This window comes from Antennarius striatus, chromosome 16 (genome assembly GCF_040054535.1).
Source record: "Antennarius striatus isolate MH-2024 chromosome 16, ASM4005453v1, whole genome shotgun sequence".
NCBI classification, from domain to species: Eukaryota; Metazoa; Chordata; class Actinopteri; order Lophiiformes; family Antennariidae; genus Antennarius; species Antennarius striatus.
In genome coordinates, this window is record NC_090791.1 from 19,908,617 (window position 1) to 19,929,330 (window position 20,714).

At 40.5% G+C, this 20,714-nt stretch overlaps 1 long non-coding RNA gene across 1 annotated transcript; it reads right to left on the reverse strand.

Moving 5' to 3' along the window:
• Nucleotides 1-14,598: 14,598 nt before the first annotated feature.
• On the reverse strand, nucleotides 14,599-16,244 carry LOC137610290 (uncharacterized). The gene is made up of 3 exons (XR_011038456.1): nucleotides 16,167-16,244; nucleotides 16,002-16,072; nucleotides 14,599-15,641 (listed from the first exon to the last, which is right to left on the reverse strand). It is a non-coding gene; the product is annotated as an uncharacterized lncRNA (long non-coding RNA).
• Between the last annotated feature and the right edge of the window lie 4,470 nt (nucleotides 16,245-20,714).

Here is a 20,714-nt window from a genome sequence, read left to right on the forward strand (position 1 = left end):
CCTGGGTCTACGTGGTTCTTGGCTCCCCCAGTGTCTCTTTGGGTGATGGCTTCTGGATGCTCCTGGCTCCCTGGGGTTGGGGGTACTCTGCTAGCATGGCCCTGCTGGGTTCTAGTAGCTTCTCTGGGCGTTGGTTTCCATCACACATGCATGTTGGTTCAGGGTCTACCAGCTTCTGTGAAGTCCAATTGTTGAGAACCGTTGGGTCCCGTCAGAACGTGATGAGTCTCGCTTCAGACATCACAGTCTCATGCCCTACATCTTCCTCCTGTACTGTTTTCCTCTGGTGGTCTATTCTATACTTTCAGGACCTCCACTAGTCTGGTGTTTTATAACATTGGTAATAATGTGTAAATTGTGAGAAATAATGAAACAGCTCAAGTCTCTTCCACTCTAACAGCACTGCCTGTCTATCCACTACCCTGTTTGTATTTTCTCTCTGTCTGGTTTCCCTATTAACACACAAAGGTGCAGCGCTTCCCTCTCTGGTTCATGATAGGAAATTCTAATAAAGACTGACAACGTACTTCCCAGAGAGTGCCGGTGATGGTCACATGCACGCAATAAAATATATAAAAGATTTAGCTGCAAGACTAAAACGAGCATTGATGTCATTAAAAGTTAACCGCTTTTTATGGTGTTAAACTATGAGAATACTTGCAGACAAAAAAAGGGGGGGAATCCTGACTAATTTTGATATAACTGAAAAAATGGGGGTTGGACAGGCTGTATGTAGACCCATGAAGGAGTTTGTTGGGGTTAATTCAGATCTCAGCAACAAGGCCAGCTTCAATAGGTGCTTCTAACGTTAGTAGCAATGTGTCCGGCAGCAAACAGATTCATCTTCTAGGTCTCAAAAGTAGTAGGAAAACACCTGCTGAGAGCTAATGCATGTGAGCTCAGCCTCAGAGGCTGATGGTGCTAGCTTTAGCATCAACAACTGTCTTCACCATGGACATGGGACAGAGACAAACTGACGGCTGCAGAGAGCGTGTCTATCCTTTTAGTAGAGTTTCTATGTGCAGTGCTCTTAAAGAATGTGATTAATCAAAGAGTAGAAGTACAGGTCGGCCTCAACACAAGAAAATTCAACTAATGAACATTTGTATATATAAACGAAGAGACGCCTTTCAACTATTGTCCTGCAGTTCCACTCGCTGCCACAAGCGCCACCAAGCAGCACCACTGTGTTCACGCAGCTCTAACACTCATCCTCCCCTTTTGTTGTTGCTTGTTGTCTTTCTGAGCATCTCAGAGCGTCAGGCTTCGTACCTTGGATGCTTTACTGTTAATCAGGGATGATAAAGCAAAGGCTTGTGAAAAACAAGGAAAATCACAGGGGTGACCATTTTTCTGATGACAGCTCTGCCTCTGACCAACAGTAACTCCTCCCCACCTCTTCCTCTTCCTTCACTTTAAAACTACAATTCATTCTATATGGTACATGCTCCAGTAACATTAACAGTAACATTGACTCTGACTGTTGATGTTGGATGAGCGTAAAAACTGGTGAAGGGTTCCTTGAAGTGATACTTTCTTCTTCTCCTCAAAGATTAAAATATAAGAAGCAGAAGGATACGATAAACTAATCTGATGTCAAAGCAATCACATGACTCATGCGTGATGCTTACCAATAGGTACTGGAACTATACATGTGTATTTTAATGTGATGATATGATTTTATCCTTATTTATTTTACAGTAATATGATATTTAACAGTTTTCTAGTGATTTAAAGAGTGCAGTATTTGCGGTGAACAGACGTTAAGTTGATTGAAATTACATAAGCGTGATTATTATTTTTCCGTGTTTTTTTAAACTGACGTATTATCGAGAACAACTGAACTCTAAACAACCTGTAACTGTATTTTATTTAATTATATGTTGTTTTTATGCTGTCAGGTTGTCTCTCTGTGAGAGGTGAATCATCTAGGAACCATGTTTTTGCGTTAGGTTTTTGCCGGGAAGCATTAACATAAGCAAAGGCTGAACTCTTTTGCTATTTGATATTAACTATTGGTTGAGTTAACTGACATATTTAATTATAATAAAACACAGTAATCAAGCAGCCTATCATCCACACACTTCTTTAGACACCTCTAAAAAAATAAATGATATTGGCAATCACTTAAAAATTTTATTCATAATGATCCATCTCTTCTCTTTGAGTGTCTCTGCAGGCCCACATACTGTCTGGGGGAAATTATGTCAGGCAATGGATTTAATTTGAAAATTAAATTTATAGAAATATTTTGAAATCATTTCCATTGACTCCATATGCTTGTCCTTTTACGGGCATCACCTCTATGAGGAAGTGATGTCATGGCTCACTGCTACTCCTCCCAGTTCTCCTGCAGGCGGGTACAGCACAGCTGCCTCGACTCCTCTCATTTCTTTCTTTTTGTGTGTCTCTCTCCAAAGAGGCTGGGAGCTGGAGAGCTTTCTATTTATAGAGTCCTACCCTCCTGTTCAGTCTCCCACCCCCATCGGCAAAAAGAGTTACACCCACAGATGCACACAATGCATCCACGGACCATGCATGATCATGCAAACACACACACACACACACACACACACACACACACACACACACACACACACACACACACACACACACACACACACACACACACACACACAGAGAGAGAGAGAGAGAGAGAGAGAAAGAGAGAGAGAGAGACAGAAATACACTGAAACAGGTTGAATTCATGCTTTTAAAACGCACATACAGAAACACCTTGGGCACATGTGAACTCCCAAAGACACAAAACAAGAAATTCAAAAATAAAAAGTCAAAAACACACATCATAGCACACAAGCAGTACAATAACATTAATAATGCAAGGTCTCTCAGTGGAAACAGAGGAAGACTGCCTGTAACAGATAGAGGGGAGGGGCCTGCTACAACATAGTATGACAATTAATGTGTTTGTGTGTGTGTGTGTGTGTGTGTGTGTGTGTGTGTGTTTGTGTGTGTGTGTGTGTGTGTGTGTGTGCGTGTGTGCGTGCGTGCGTGTGTGTGTGCATGCTCACTTATAATAAACCACATACATTTCACTAACCAGGAGAGATATATATCAAGGACAGTACTGTATACCTGCAGCAACAGTCAGCAGTTGTCCGTCCTTTTTCTTTAGCATTTGATGGTCAGTCTAATATAATAATAAAAATAAAGTCTATATAAATATAAATTAACCCAAGTGCAAAAAATGATGTAAAGTCAGATGTACAGGTTAACAACGTATGCTGAGTCACAAAGGTATCTCTCTCTTTTGTCTTGGCTAGATCACCATGGTAACTGATAGTGGACATCTAGCCTGGTTTGGCAGTGGTTATGGTTAGAGTTTCAGGCTAATCTATATATAAACTGTCATATTACTGATCGATTCACTGACGGTTCAATTTCTATGCAACAGTTTCACATCTGAGGGAATTTGTTACATGAAAAATCTGAGTCATGAGATGAAATGACACTTAACATAAACTACATGTATGTCATAGAGGGTTGTTTTATTTTTAACCACACAAACCCACATGCATTGTCCCTGTCTGCTATTTTAAACACTTGTTAAATCTAATAGCATATCGTCCAGGTATTGAATGAGGTTCTAAGACAAGGGGTCAAACTCCTTTAAGGACAGCCGTTATGCTGATGTGGCCCTCGGTGCAAAGGGTCAGATGTAACTTATAAATGTAACTAAATGTAACTCATTGTAATGTAACATAAATGTAACTAATCTTTTATGTGAAATACCTCTGAATTTATTACTTATTCTAGTTCCAAACATTACAGTTACACAGAAAAAACTATGTTTGTTTGTTTCTCTGTTCTAACATAAATCATTTTAATTTGTCAGGTTATTAAACCCACAGAACTCCATCAATCAAGGATCAAACTATCAATCAATAAAGAAAAATAACATCAGACACAAGTTAGGACATTAATTTACTTCAAAATATTTTTGTCAAAGTTAAAATAGCCTTAATTGTTGCATTGTGGGAAATGCAGTTTTTGATCAGAGCACACTTTTTTTATGCATTTATTTATTTTATTTTTTTTATTCTCCCATGGGCCACATAAAATGATATGTTGGGCCACATTTGGCCCCCGGGCCTTGAGTTTGACACACGTGTTCTAAGATATGAATTTGTGACCATGGAAAATTAAAAAAACATGGAACACATTTTGGGTTTTGGTTCTGATATGACATGTAGTACACCACGGGATGGAACCATCCCTATGACCCTGTAGGCGGTGCAGAGAGGATTGCTCTGGCTCCATGCAGAGTGGAGCTCCACGGCTCACAGAACACAGACCATCCATTTAGTATCAAAAGTTCTTTAATGAAAACATGTCCAGAGTAAAATCCCAAACGCTTGACTTGACAATGAAATGCAACATCCTGGCTGGGATTTGAGGTGTTATGAGCCAGATTAGGTTCAGGCATGCCTGATGAGGTCTAACTAATTCCAAGCATCCCCCTCAGGCCCCATTTCAAGGTGGATAAACGGCTCTAGACGATTGTGATCACCTCAACTACACGAAGACGGATGGATAGTTCCCTTCTCAAATAATCAAACCACACCCAGGACGTCAGATTATTTACTAATGTATTCAAGACCTGGATTATATTTCTGTAATATTTCTAATAGGATGTACCGATATTTTAGGTTTTTAGACAATGCAGATTTAGACATTTATTACAAATGAAGTGTAAGTTGGGTTGGTCACTCCTAAAGATCTAAAAATATTTATCACATGCAGTGACACACATCACAGTGGACTCAGGGGGAGTGGGGGAACTTTCACGTGACTGCTGCCCACCAGGATTGTTGGCTGTGAGCTAAATGTTCATTTTTTACCATAAAGAGTCTGTTTCCAAGCATTTGGCAGCCCATCTGACCAGCTCCACAACTGCAACCACGTTAGACCGATAGAAATTTGAGATGATCTGAGAACAGCACACCATCTGAGGAAACAGAATCTCAGCACAAACCATCTCAGAGAAACTCCTGTGCTCCTCATAATTCTCACCAGGCCCTTAAACTGAATGCAGGTTGTCCTTAAAACTGCCTTCAATGGGCAAATGCTCATCTTGGATGGCATCTGGTGAGTTGGAGAACAGTTCAAGTAACAGACAGTTTATGTAGCACCCTTCAGATGGCCGACAGTGTGGATGGCGTCCTGCAAAAGAGCTGTTCGCTGGTGCAAATATTATCAGCAGACTGGATGTGGTGGAGGTTTGGTTATCAAGTGTTGTTCAATACATTTTACTTGTTGAATGTAAGGCCAGCGCTGCTCTTAACAGGATCCCAGGCGTCCAAGTTGAGTACAGTTGGGTATCGATTAGTTTGTGTTTAGTCTATTGCTCTTCAATGCAGTCAGTTTGGCTTCACAGCCCTTAGATCAGTGGTCCCCAACCCCGAGGCTGTGGACCGGTATCCGTCCATAGATCAATCCATACACGTCCATAGATCAATCCGTACCCGTCCATAGATCAATCCGTACCCGTCCATAGATCAATCCGTACTAAACAGAAAGAACACAGAACTAACATTATTTCCTTTTTTATTTATTTTCTGATTCTGAAGTATGTTTAGTTTTAAATGAGTGGATTCTCTCCTCCACATCTGTCCATGAGTCACTCTTGTCGTTTAAGATGCTTGCCTCGGTCACATGACTACCCTTTTAAAGGGGCCGCTCAGGCCGCTAACACAGAATACATTACCGCTAGATTAAAACTTCCGAGCTAGTAAAACAACCATTGGCATGATTGTATGAGGACGCTGCTAATGCAGTTGAAACACATTCAATTCATGTTTATTATTATTTTTAAAAAAGGAGTTTTTATGCTGCATGGTCGTATCATTTTATTTTGTTGTATTTATCCACAACACCTTAAATGGCCGTCCGTAAAAAAAATAAAAATATTATTGGATAATATTATTAAAGGTTGGAGATCACTGTATTAGATGTTCAATGAATGTTTACTTCACTTTTTTCTCCATTCATCTGTATATGTTAGCAGTATATGTTATTAAAAATGTCTTTTTATACAATTTTAAGACTGAGCATAAATACGTATTAATAGCAGCTATATCATGGTCAACACAGATCACGTGATCACAGAGGAACACACACCCTCCACCTCAATGAGGTGATTATTTCACACTGCAACATGTTCTTTTTATCAAATTTTTCTGATTAAATTCAATTTAAAAATAACTTTGAGCATTAATCACTGCCACCAGAACTAAGAAAACCTTCACTAATGGTCTAGAGATTGACTGAATAAGAATGTTTTTATACCAAATATAAAGTTGGATTTTTGTCAGATGAGGTAAGAGAGATCAGCACTGAGTCACTTCTTCCTGGTGATGTGAAGACAGCCTTAGACGAGACAGAATACTCAGGGTTCAGGCGTGGATTTAAGGAAAGTGAGTCTGTTTCACATCAAAGAACATTTAAAAGACTCGTCCTTAACTCATCCCATCAGGGACTGCTTGGGTTTGAAGAATGCTCCTCATAAAACCAGGTGAAGAGAATGAACACACACCAGTGATGATGAGACAAACACATGTGCACTCACATACGAGCGTGCACCGCAGCGAAGATGACTCAGCCACTAGAGCTGATGCCATGGAAACGCTGCCTCGTTGCCATCAGTCTCTTAGTAACTGTGGTTACTGAGGAAGAAACCAGGACCTGTGTGTGTGTGTGTGTGTGTGTGTGTGTGTGTGTGTGTGTGTGTGTGTGTGTGTGTGTGTGTGTGTGTGTGTGTGTGTGTGTGTGTGTGTGTGTGTGTGTGTTATGACAGTGGGTAATTAATTTAACAGAAACTGAAATTATTATAGTTATTCTGAACAATTGATGTCTGAAATGTATTTGGGTTTCTATGAGGTGTTTGATCGGGTTTCTATTGATTAATTATACTTTATCGAGTTAACAGAAAATGAGTACATTATAAACTTTACATTATTTACTCGTATGAAGAGTAACTAAAGGCTGTCTGAATGCTGGAACAAAAGGAGCGTTATTGCAGCAGCCAAGGTCGTCATGATGTGAGTAAACGATGATTGTCTTATAGTTACGTTTAAAGGAATGAGTCAGAAGTGACACTGAGCTGTCACAACACTGAACACAACAACAAACAGTTGTAATGATTAACTGAACATTATTTTTTGATAGCAGTGCCTCGGTCTGATGATGATAACTTTCAGAAAGTTTTATACATTACTTAAGAGTTACAAAGATGAATGATAAATAAGTAAAAAGGGTGAAACCTTTTGATTGGGAATAACAAAACTGATCTTACGTCTTTCATTATTGGCATTGATTTGTGTTTCAAACAAAACACAAGAACTAAGATCTCAGGAGGAATAGAAACTGTTCTTGTTGCTTTAAATATGCAGCGGAACAAAGATTTAACAAAAAGACTGATTACTTTTATTGATATGCTATTGCCTTCAATTGATGATTGTCTGATGGTGTTAACGTTAATTTTTTTTTTTTTTTTAATTTTATATACTGGTTTGATCCCCGAAGGGAAATTAAGAACGCACACTCTAGCTACTGATTACAAACGCATGCATACATATTTGTGAGTACAGGCCCCTGTATCACACACACACACAAAGGGGCCTGTAGGCATGCAGGGGAGGTAGAGTGGCAGGCAGCTCCTTCTTGGTGCGCCTCAAATGAGCAATTTGTAAAGGGGACGGCACCTTGCTCAAGGGTGCCTCGGCAGTGCTCCGGAGGTGAGCTGACACCTCCCACTGTTAGCTCACCTCCGGGTATTTTGGGGGGGGCGGGAGCGGGAATCGAACCGCCGATCTTAAATCATAGGACGACCCGCTCTACCGCCCGCTTTACCACTGAGCCACTGCCGCCCCAAAGTGTGTGTGTTAATGTGTTTAGTGTGTTTAGTGTGTTAATGTGTGTTAGTGTGTTAATGATATGTTACTGCAGTATCTCCTTCAGAACAAAAGAGACTACATATAAACTTACTGGTAATAGACTTAATGGAAAAACACTTCACCATTCATTCATTCATTCATCTTCACAACCGCTTCATCCACTGTCGCGGGTCGAGGGGGGGTGGAGCCTATCCAGGCTGACTTAGGGTGTGAGGCAGGGGAAACTCCAGACGCGACACCAGTGCACTGCGGAGACTTAGAACGTTAGTCAATTAAATAACTTAAAGAAAAAGAGGATCCCAACATAGAATATAGATTTAACTAACACAGAGTCAGTAGATTAATTAAATATTGCTGTGTTTACATAAACAGTGTTTATAACAGCCTATAGGTTAAACCTGTTAAGTCCTAGAAAAGGCTTAAAAGGTTCTAGAGCAGTGGTTCCCAACCCCTGGCCCGTGGACCGGTACCGGTCCGTGGGTTCATTGGTACTGAGCCACACAGCAAGAATATAGAACTTACATTATTTCTTTCTCATTTATTAATCTGATTCTAGGTGATGATTTGTTTTTTGAAAATGACCGGATTCTCTCCTCCATTCTGTCAATGAATCACTCTTGAGTCCTGTCGAGATGCTTGCCTCGGTCACATGACTACCTTCTTAAAGGGGCCGCTCCGGCTACTAACACGGACTATATTATAAACTCCCAAGGTACCAAAACGAACAAAAAACAAACCGTTGGTGTGACGTTACATGGACACTGCTAATAAAGTTGATAACATTTATTATTATATACAGTATAGAGCAGCCCTGAAACACAGCTTCAGTAAAACACGATTCACACCTAATGCTCAATACTTTTCAGGTGTGCACATCACACTTCTGGAGGGGTGTTCAAGTCCACTACCAACATCCACTCAGAAGAATTACATGACATAAGCATCTGTCTTACATCTGGGGGCTTCACTTTGGTGAAGCTAAATTATTAATGTCCAAACTCATTGATTTCAATTATCACCAATCACAAGGAGGGAGTTACCAATTTATCATCTATACAGCACGTCTGAGGGGTCTGCTGCACTCAAACATGCACATTTATGAATAGAGAGAAAACACACTTTAAATGGTTTTGTCATCAGGAAAAAAAATCATTTATTGAGGAAAAGCACACACTTCTTAATAAAATACATACAGTGTGGGGGGGTGCAGAGACAACTATATGAATAATAACTCAAATAAATTGTTTTTTGGGATCTTTCTATGTAATGTAACTACTATAATGATCATTGATGTTTATGTAACAGGCCTGTGGTCGGGTTAACCGTGTTCTGGAGCGAACACTGAAATGATACGACAGACAACAGTGAGATGTTTATCGCATTCACCTTTTTGTTGCACTGAAGATGAGAGCTGAACACCTGCACAGCTAACCATCCGCCTCGTGGTGAACGCAGGAATTGATTCCCAGTAAAATCATACACTAAACAAGGCAGTCAGAGACTGCGACATCCCGCAACACACCTCAATTCAAAACATTACTCTGACCTACACATTTTTGTGCCTCTGGCTTCCTGAAAATGTTGCTTTTTTGTTTTGTGATTATATCTGATCAGGTTCCAGAGATGTGTACCTAAAAATGTATAAAATAGAAAATTTGACCTTGACCTAGTTTTTCAAGATCTAGGCTGTGATATAATTTCCATCCCCTTGCCTCCCTGAATATAACGCCTTTTGTTTCGTCTTTCTATCTTATCCGGTTCCTGAGATATGTGCAAAAAATGTACAAAGGTTGAAATTTGACCTTGTTTTCTCAAGGTCAATGTCATCATCTCCGTTTTATCCCCTTTGCTGCCCAAGTGATCGCTTTCAATCTGTAACGGTTGTGAAGATATTTGGTGGACGGACGGACGAACAAACACACAAACAGACAATTACAATACATCACCGCTTTGAAGCGGGATGTAATAACTGAAAAAGGGCTCCTATTACAATAACCACATAAAAACTGAACAAATTAATAACATTTCATTGAAGAGAAAACTAGTTTAAACTCTTTGAAAACATTTGGACGTGTTCTTGTAGCTTCATCTACATGCATGTAGTTACTGTTCATATAGTAACTAAATCTCTCATCAGCTGCCATTACTTAGTAACTATTAATTAATCACATGGTTAATACTAGTTGGCCTAATGCATTGTAATATGTCATCATTATCAAAACTATTATGCAATGGTGTACATAGTCAACGGAAAACTGAATACCCATTTAGAAAGAAATGATGCTCTGACAACTGATTATAGTGTGTTCAACACGTTAGAGACCATATGAGTTTGAGAGAAAATTATAAAGATTAATTTTAATTTATTTATTATTTATTTATATATTATTACATGATATTCCCAGAGCTACATATAAATGATGGCGTCCAACAGGAAGGCAGGTATCGGCAAAACAATATTACCTATCGTGGTGAATGCTAAGACCAAGAACTGGCCCAAGCTTGTCAAAAGTACAGAATGTGTGAGTTCTGTAGGTAACAACATATGTTCATGTCGGCTGATGGCATGTTCTTGTTCCGGTCCAGGATGTCCTTCAGCAGGACAAAGATCTGTTTTCTATGCACAGGAACAGTTATGCCAACCTACAATTAATTCATTTAGATTGATTGTCTAATTTCAAGTTTTCAATAGTGGACTCTGTTACATCTTTGGGTTCTCTCATCAAATCAACAGCAACAATAACTTCTAAGTAAGGACTTTGTTTTCACACACAAAGATGTTAATCTAATTTGAGCTTCTCAGCTCCCAAAGTGGTGTTTAGTGTATTGAAATCAACAATGCAATGTTTGTTCTGTGCCTTGTTGGAAGATGACATGAGTGGACAAATATGTGGACATGCATATGCACACAAATACAATGTATATCCTTATAGATCGCAGCACATATGCATGATTTATCCTACCATGCTGCATCAATGCATATGACCCGAAAATTTTAAAAAATTATTTGACAAAGTCAAATTATCTAAATGAATTATTTTTCCTTTTTTAGCTCCAGCTGGTCTGATGGAAACACCGACTGTCAGTGCTGCTCTGCATCCATCCTGCTTCCTGCTGTCGGTGTCACCACCATCAGCATCCACCTGTAGAAAGAGTGTTCTCTTTACTCCCCAGTGTCTGGATGTGAACACATCTGTGGGGAGTGATGTCATTTACCACACAACACCGATCACCAAACCCCAAATCAAATTGAATTTGCATATCGTAAAAATAGAAAGATGGTGCAGGTTTCTGCTGCATGGAAATGATGAGATGACAGATTTGAACAACCCTCCCTTTACTGCAGCTGTAGCTCCATTCACCTTTTTTTTTTTTTAACTGCTCTGTGCGATTCACTGTTCTTTACAACTTTGAGCCCAGCGAAGCCACCCACAGTAGACTGCTCCTCCACACAGAGGCCCGTGTGTTTGGAATGATTGACGTCACGGCTGACGCATCGCCGCCTGGAGTAACCAGCTCCATCAAAGGCTTGTATGCTCAGTTTGGACAATAGTATTAATAATAGCTAGTAGAATGTGAGAGCGTGAGAGAGGGAGAGAAGCACGAAAGAAAAGAAGGACAGACTGACAGAAACTGATGGGTTGTGGGGGGGGGTTGCAGAAATACTGCACAGTGAAAATACCTCAGGAAAACACCTCGAATAATCCAGCAGGACCAACACTAAGTAATATCTGTTCATGCTCCACTGACATGGCCCAGAGTTCATTTTACCTCAAGAAAATAGTGCATCCCTGGGTTGCGCTTCAAGAGAAATTTGTGCATCCCAACGTGACGTTTATCCATCCGAAAATGAATATCATAATATACGGCAGAAATACGCAAGGATTGTGCTAATAATACAATATAAAAACTAAACAAACTGTTAATTTTAATGATTTATTCATAACATCTTAACTTTTTGAGTGAAAAGAAAAAAAAGTCAAATTATATATTAGTTTTATCAAAATGTTAAAGCCTGGTAGTCATTAAAAAAACTGTTTTAGAAATAAAGAAAGATGGTTGTTGTTTTTTAAATTTTCTAATAGTTTTCTTTGCCTTTAATTTATATATTCTCTTGTGGACACTGTACCAAGCTGACAGAGCCTTCTCCACACACATTTCAGTAATATCTGTAGTAATATCTGTAGTAATATCTGTAGTAATATCTGTCTCTTTTTCTTCATTAACTTTTGATTGTTTTTCATGCACTAAAACACTCATTGTCATTTGCTTTTGGCAGAGACATGGTGATAATCAATCAACCTTTATTTGTGTAGCACTAAATCACATCAGCAGACATCTCAAAGTGCTTTAACAGACAGAGAAACCCAACAGGAGGCTGATGCTTGCTCTGGAGGGTCTAACTCCTTGCTCTCACTGCAGCGTGTAAAACGAACGGACGTCGTGTTGACGTTTGGTCGATTTTAATATGGCGCAATCACGCAGATGAGTCTCGTGACGAGAAACTCGCGCAGGATCAAAACATAATTGCAATTTCCGGGTTCTAAATTCAAGTGGAGGAATGGAAAAATTGTGAATATTTTTGTCGAACGGAAGTACATTTAGTGCGCACGCTGTCTGAAGATCGTCCCTGTCAAAAAATGTGCATCAAAGACGCAAGAACGCACACAAACAAGAACACGGATGGCCTGATGACATCCATACCAATGTGTAGAACACAACCTTTTGTACTGGTGATTGATTGGGTATCTGTATGTAGCAGGGCATCAATTTTTATGATTTGGTTATAGGCAAAGCCTAGAGTATCTTCATGAGGCTGCACCAGAGGAAAGTCTTCATGGAGTGTAGAGACAACATTGTTCCTCATACAAACCTGGCAGAGGAAATATTTCTAAACTGATTAATATGTTGTATTTTCCTTTATGAAAGCAAAATAGGAGAAGGATGAGAAGTTATCTCTCAAAATCTGTATATTGATCGCAATCGATTGCTCAATCATAAAAGTCTCACGGCATTCAAAAAAACAAACAGATGTTAGAAATAGATGTTATCATCCATATTCATGGGTAGATGATGGGTCACCATGGGTCACCCTGCAGCCAAGGTCATAACTCCAGTGAGCTAATCCCATAGATAGCCTCCCACTTTGTTTCTATAAGAAAGCGTATAAAATGTGTGTAGAGCTGGACAAAGCAAGAAACCAAAAAACTTACCACCTTAAATGGGAGGACGACTTTTCCACAATGTAATATTTGAAATCCATTTGTCTGTTCTGACAATCTACCATCACTATTCATACAATGGAAAACGTTGAATAGCATTCTATTTCCTTCCTTCTGCTAATACTCTTATCAATTTAAATTAAATTTGTATTGATGGTGCATTTTACATGAAAATAAATGTAGCTTTTTTTTTTTTAACTTTTTTATTTTATTTCTGAGGTTGTTGGTTGATCTGTGCTGTCTGTCATCAATACCATTAGTCTGAATGGTGATATTGGTGAGAAGACTCAAAATAACATTAAAAAGAAGTACTGTAAAATTACACAGATCGCATTGCGTTGAGTCATGGGGTCCGTTTCACAAAGCCGGTTTAGTGGAAAACCTGGGTAAGTTAACCATGAAATCAGGGAAAACCAGGGCTTGCGGTGTCACAAAGGGAGGTAACTTAACCCAGAGTCAGAGGAGTAAACCTGGCCTGTGTCAGAACGTAAACCTCTTGGTTTGTTACCACAGTAACAGACTCTGAAGCAAGCCTGGTCTGGAGGAGGGGCCATGTCACAAAGCAGGTGCAGTGGTAACCCAGAGTAAGTTAACCCTGAAATCACGGTTCTCGGTTTCACAAAGGGGGGTAACTTAACCCACAGTTAGAGCAGTAACCCTGGCTTGTTTCACGTAGCGAGGTAAAGTGAACCTCTGGTTCGTTACCGCAGTAACAGACTCTCTGAACATAACCTGGTCGGGAGCAGGTTTTATTCCACAAACCCAGGGTTTCTTTTGACTCCGCCCCCTTTCACCGCCGCTCGCACGGCTTCATTTCCTGGTTCTGTCGGACGGAGAGTCTGACCGAAGTAAGGTTTAATAAATAACTCCGTATTTTAGAGGTGTTTTAGGGGTGAACATATCATGTCCATTTGACGTGGGGCCCCAGAGAACTAAATATGTTTGTATCGCGTTCAGATGTCCCGTCATATCCACACAGTTCTCTTTATGATCGGTACACACACACACACACACACACACACACACACACACACACACTGCGTGTAGCGCTCCGTTCAGTTTGTCATTTTTTATTAGCAAACGGTAATTCTCCTATATAATGTGGGAGATGCTCAGTGCGCCTCGCCTTTAAACTTTGACCCCAGTTCTTCTATTTCCCTGGAGAGAAAACTGTCAGGATCATCAAGGAGAAGTTCCACAGGATTGCAGGTGAATGATGTAGAAATCTGATTAATTTGAAAGTCTGTTCTCTTTAAAATATTGTGCTGCAGTCCCAGACATTAATTTCTTTGGGATGTCCCAATGTAATCCGCTGCCATAGATGGTACCCACATTCCCATCAAGGCTCCCTCACATAATGAAGGTGATGATGTGAAGAGGATGTCCATTCACAGCAAATATATGCAGGTATAAGTACATTGACTACTGTTTCTACACTGCATCATAAATAAACTAACATCTGTCCGGATCATATGTGATGCTGCAAACTACATTTTCCACCTTTATTTAAATAGCGCCTAATCACTTCAGCAGACATTTCAAAGAGCTTTAACAGACAGACACCCAACAGAACCCTCCAGAGCAAGCATAGCATACTGATGTGGAGACGGAGCGGTCCTGATCGGTTCCTGACTCACAGGTGTATGATGAGTCTCACCTGAGCAACAGACTAATGCAGTAACTAAAGATTAGCACAATAATTCACTTGTCTCCATCGTTTAATCCACTCTAATGAATCTACTTTCCATCACAGGAGTCTGATGGTTGTTTTCTGGGGGACAGGGGTTACCATGCCAACCGAGGCTGCTGACCCCTTACTAACCCAGGCCTCCAATAGAACTTCACATGGATTCACCGCAGGACGAGAGCCCGGGTGGAGATGACCATAGTTCTGCTGAAAGGCCGTTTCCAGTGTCCATGACACCTCAGGATGATTCCTGAGAGGACCTGTGATGCAGTTCTGTTCTTCATAGTAGTATTGCCGCTATCAGAGGAGAACAGCACCCTACCCCACAAACTGAACACCCCGATGATGACCCCGTCCACCTGCCAGCTATCCAGGGTGGTAGAGCAGTGACTCCATCTGCCAGAATCATTTCAGAGTGTGTGTAACTCACCATCACCACAGCGGGCAATAAAAACATACAATATACATTTCATTTGGTCATCTTTATTACTTATAAATACAAAGTTATTTCTTAGATCATTTTAGTGGTGAACATTCTAATATTCAACATGATTCACTTGTGAACAACACCCACCTCTAACGTTGTATTTGTATGTTCAAATCTGCCCTCCTAATCTGGAGGTCCAAAGAAACCATTTTTTATCTGTTGTCTGTATTTCATAGAAAGCGAATTGGATAAACTTCTGTAACAAACAGCTGGAAATACATGAGGAGGACATCAGAACATACAGTTGCATATGAATGCCACAGAAAGAACCGCTGGTGTTCACTGAGCCTCTATCTGTACATTGGATGTGACGGACTGTCCAGCTTGTTCTGTTAAAAAAGGATGAGAAAGTGTTGATCCTTCAGTGGAGGATAAATGTCACTCTGCATCGCACCAGAATGTTAAGCAATAGGAACAATCGGTAACAGAAAATATTTGACCACCTTTCTTTACTTCAATTTCCTGTTGATTTCTTTTTCTTTCTATCAATTATGTATAATTTGACTAAAAGACACAGAGAATTAAACATGGAATGCCTATAGATGAGAGCACATGTATGTGTGTGACAGGAGCATTCTGTTGGCGATAAAACAACTGAAAAGCCCAAAGTCCACTAATTATTTACTGTACAATGTCATTATGTTATAATGAGGAAGAGGATCCCTAACGAGATGATGCAGAAGTCTGACCTGTGTGAACGATGGTTTTAAACTTCGTTCTCAGCTGTTGACATGTTCGCTTCTCCCCCGCTGGATTACATCTAATAAAATAAATTAATAAACTATTATTCAAGCCGTTTACCTCCGTAATTGTACCGTGAGTCCCACGGACTACGTTTAGACGGACGCATCGACCTGAGCAGCGATTCCCTCCCCCGACATGTCGCTCTTCTTTGCAGCTGAACGCTGTTCTGTTTCTTCTGAAAATGTCCTCAAAGTCTTTCTATTCATAAATTAAAATCTGAACTCCGACTTCCGTGAAGCGTGGCGGTGCGCGTCTCGTCCGTCGTCATGGTGAATCGATGAATCGGGGCTCCATTGATGATGGCTTTTTTTCAAGTTGTCGTGTCAGTTAAACTGCGGGTCAATTTACTCTGGGTTAGAAAAACTAACCCTGAACCGCGTTTGTGAAACCGAAATCCCTGGTTTTTCCAAGTTCAGGGTAAAGCAACCCAGAACCACAGGTTAGGTAGGTTGACCCTGCCTTCGTGAAATAGACCCATTGACTGGTTCCATTCATATGGGTCGTCCTTTGTGACTGTTGGACGCCCTCTAGTGGTGACAGACTGGGACACACCCAAGTACTTAAAACGAAGTCAGTAATAACATAAGTACAGTACTGTATTTATTTGGTTTTACATTACATTTATTTAGCTGACACTTTAATCGGAAGTATCATCACCTCATCAAATATGCCGGTCTGCTTCCAGGTCCACATTTAAAAGACGGGCAACATAGAGATTAATTTTCAATGGTCTAATTTTCTTGATAAGAGTTACTCTTCTTAAGAAAAAAAAAGAGCTTACTCTGTCAGGTGAGTATGTATAGAAAATAAAGAGAGGCAGAGGCACAAAACCTCTGCACATGCCAAAGTACCAAAACAGAACACCTAAAGCTAGTTTAATCAACGAAGTGGATCCAAGTTTGTAACAGTGAATTAAACCAGTCTCTTTATGACAGTAAGCCAAGCCCAACCCCAATAATTACAAAAACTACAATGTCACAGATATTTTCCTTGGTGAGTATTTTAGCAGCTACAAAACAAGTTCAAGGTAAGGGTTGAGGTGCAAACCCAAAAAACGGCATTCTCCACCTAATTGATTAGTGTGATTGAAAGTCCATTAGAAGTGGAAGGAAGTGGTTGATCAACAAGTCATTCCTCAAAATGCTTGAATTCCGGGCCATCTGTTGCAGTTATTTTATCTCGGTCTTACCAAAATGTACAATGTAAAAATAAGAGTTTTGACAAGAGGGCTTTTCATACGACAAAATCAACCTGCTGTTCTTCTAAAGAAGCTTGATGTACTTGATAAAATGTCAGTTGTAATTTGGCACCATGTAAATAAATTGAATTGAATGACAGTTTATATCCAGGAGGTTATTCCACCACAGGAGAGTGAGGAGAAGCTCTTGGGCAGTGATGAAAAGATGCTGACTGGAACTGGAGGAGAACATGGTAGGTATGTCAGGTATGGTGTGTGTGTGTGTGTGTGTGTGTGTGTGTGTGTGTGTGTGTGTGTGTGTGTGTGTGTGTGTGTGTGTGTGTGTGTGTGTGTGTGTGTGTGTGTTTTACAGATATATTTTGCAGTTAATAGTCTCATTGTCTGTACTGTGTGACTCACTTGTTGAAATGAAACATCTTCCAATGCTACACTAGGGTACATCATCCATGTGATCCATACATGTGGATCATATGTGATGCAGTATTTATAATTACCAACGCTGATGTGTCCTGGTTCACCAGTGTTTCATGAGTCTAATCTCAGCATAGATTTAGCACACTATTGTAATTCACTTTTCTCTGGCTGCCCCGAAAAGTCACTGAAGACCCTTCGGTTAATCCAGAATGCTGCTGTCCGTGTTCTGACCAGGACCAGTACCAGAGACCATGTTTCTCCTGAGTTGGCTTCTCTGCACTGGCTTCCTGTGAAAGCTAGGATAGATTTTAAAATGCTCCTCACTTACAAAGCCCTTCATGGCCAGACACCGACCTATCTGAAGGAACTTTTAGTTCCTTATAATCCATCTAGACCTAAACTGCTGGAGACTCAACATCAAGACTCAACATCAAGACTCACTGAACTTCTCTCTCCCCCTTCCTCTCTCTGACCCTCTCTGTTACTCCTCCTCCACTCCGACCTCTCTCTCCTAGTCTCCATCCACACCTTTACTGACTCAACTTCTTCCTCACAGGTTTTTCTCAGGTTCACCCCTCAGCCGCTCATCCGTTGTGGACCTGCTTCTCTAATCCCACCAGTACCACCCCTCATCTAACCATTGGCTGGGGTCCTGCTTCCTTTCTTCCACCGTGCCACCATACAGTCATCCATGCAGCTGTAATACTGCTTTGGAATAACCAAATATGTGATGGGGAACATGTATAGTCGACAACAAACCAGGAGTCGGTGAACGCAGCTTGACTTTCCCGTCCCCACATTCCTGCCCCCACTGGATCAAAAGTTCTAACTGTAAACTTGAACACATTTACTCTGTCTGGCCTATCCGCCACTCTATCTCTTTCTCACTCTTGCTTTTCCTGTCCCAATCTACCCAATCTACCCAAGGTAGATGACCACCCCCCAGAGTCCGCGTCCTGTCCGGAGTTTCTTCCTCAATGAAGGAGTTTTTCCCCGTCGCTGTCACTTATGCTTGCTTTGGAGAGTTCTGTTGGGTTTCTCTGCCTGTAAAAGCACTTTTAAATGTCTGATTAAGGGCTTTATAAATAAAATTTGATTGATTTAGTTAGTTACATACTCTAAATGCATCCACTATAGGTCCTCAAGATACAAACATCTGAATTACGAACATTCATAGAAAAAAAACTGCACCACTATAATCCAACTGCTGTAGTTCCCTTTTCTGCCACATCCCACACCAAGCAGCGTAACATTAACACCCCTCAGATTCAGATTTCACATTATGTCAAAATAACTCAGCAAATATCAGACTAAGCAAACAGTTCAAGATAACTCCCACTCCATAACTCTTCCCATCTACACCATGATAGAACACCTTGAACCCTGGTCCTAAACTTCTAGCCTTGCTACCTTTCCACCTGGTCTCCTGGACACACAGTATGTCTACCTTCCTCCTCTGCATCATGTCAACCAACTCTCTACCTTTTCCTGTCATAGTTCCAACATTTAACGTCCCTACTCTCAGTCCTATACTCTTGGCGCTCCTCTTCTCTCTCTCTTCCTACGAACACACTTTCCTCCTCTTCCTCTTCAACCAACAGTAGTCCAATTTCCACCGGCGCCCTGTAGGTCAACAGCACCGATGGCGGTTGTTGTTAACCTGGGCCTCGACCGATTCGATATGGAAGTCATAAGTTTGATTTGCATGGTTGATTTGGCAAAAGTTTTACGTACCTCTGTATTTATCTGGGCTTGGGGCCGGCACAATAAGACACTGGCTTGTTTCCTCTTGCAGCTACATTGATTTAGCTCGTTTAGCTAAATCCTCCTACTGTGTTCTTGTGATTGGACCTTATTCATGGTCCTGAAACCTAACTAGGTCATCTGCCACAGAAAATTAAATGTTTCATATCTTTTTAAGTGTGGATTAAATATGAACGTTTAACTGTTTTGAATTTAGGCTCACAGGTTCTTCCATCCATCCATCCATCCATTTTCTTTGCACCGCTTTATCCGCTGTTGCAGGTCACTGGGAGCTGGAGTCTATCCCAGCTGGCTCAGGGCATGAGTTGGGGGCAACTCCGGGCGTGACGCCATTGCACCGCGCAGCCAAACATAGACACAGAAAACCACGCACGCACACACTCACACACTACGGGCAATTTGGGGATGAGCCAATTAATCTGAAGCGCATGTTTTTGGAGGTGGGAGGAATGAATGGATGAATGAATTAATGAATTAATGAATGAATGAGTTCATTTATTTCGCATAACAAAACAAAATAGCAATAACAGACAATAACAAATGCACCAGAATGGTGTGAGCACTATTCAAAAAGGAATAGGAAGAAGTGTAAACTTGCTAAACTCCTACCCCCTTATTTTCAAAAAATACTCATTACAAAATACTTACTGATAATATTTACAGAAGTAAATCAATCATTTCTACTACATAGTCATAGAAAGAAAAAAATTTAAAAAACAAAAAACAAACAAGCCGGAGAACCCGGAAAAAACCCACACAGACACAGGGGGAACATGCAAACTCTGCACAGAGTGGGACGCTAACCCGGAACCACCTTGCTGTGCAGCGTCAGCGCTACCCACTGTACCACCGAGCTGCCCACAGGTTCTATCATTAACTTAAAAAAGAAGTAGGCCCGTTGATTGCTTATTTTTTTCATGATGAACGTTTATACAGGTAGTCCTCAACATACGAACACAATTGATTCCGATAAGTTGTTCACAACTTGAGTTCATAAGTCATTATTTATGTAATTTCAATATCTATAATTGCCATTTGACGTCATTTAAATGTCATTACAATTCTAAATACAAAAGTTTTATTCTGACCAGAAATGATAACAGGACATAAAAGCAACACATAATGAAATAAAATACTGTAGTAACGTAACGTTCACATCTCTACTTCTGCTGAATGAATTCTATCCTTGGGTTGTAGAGGCTTAACCAGCCGTAATCCACTGAGATATTCCACCACACAAGTGAACGACTCACTGATGAACTTCCTGGTCATCAAAAGTCTA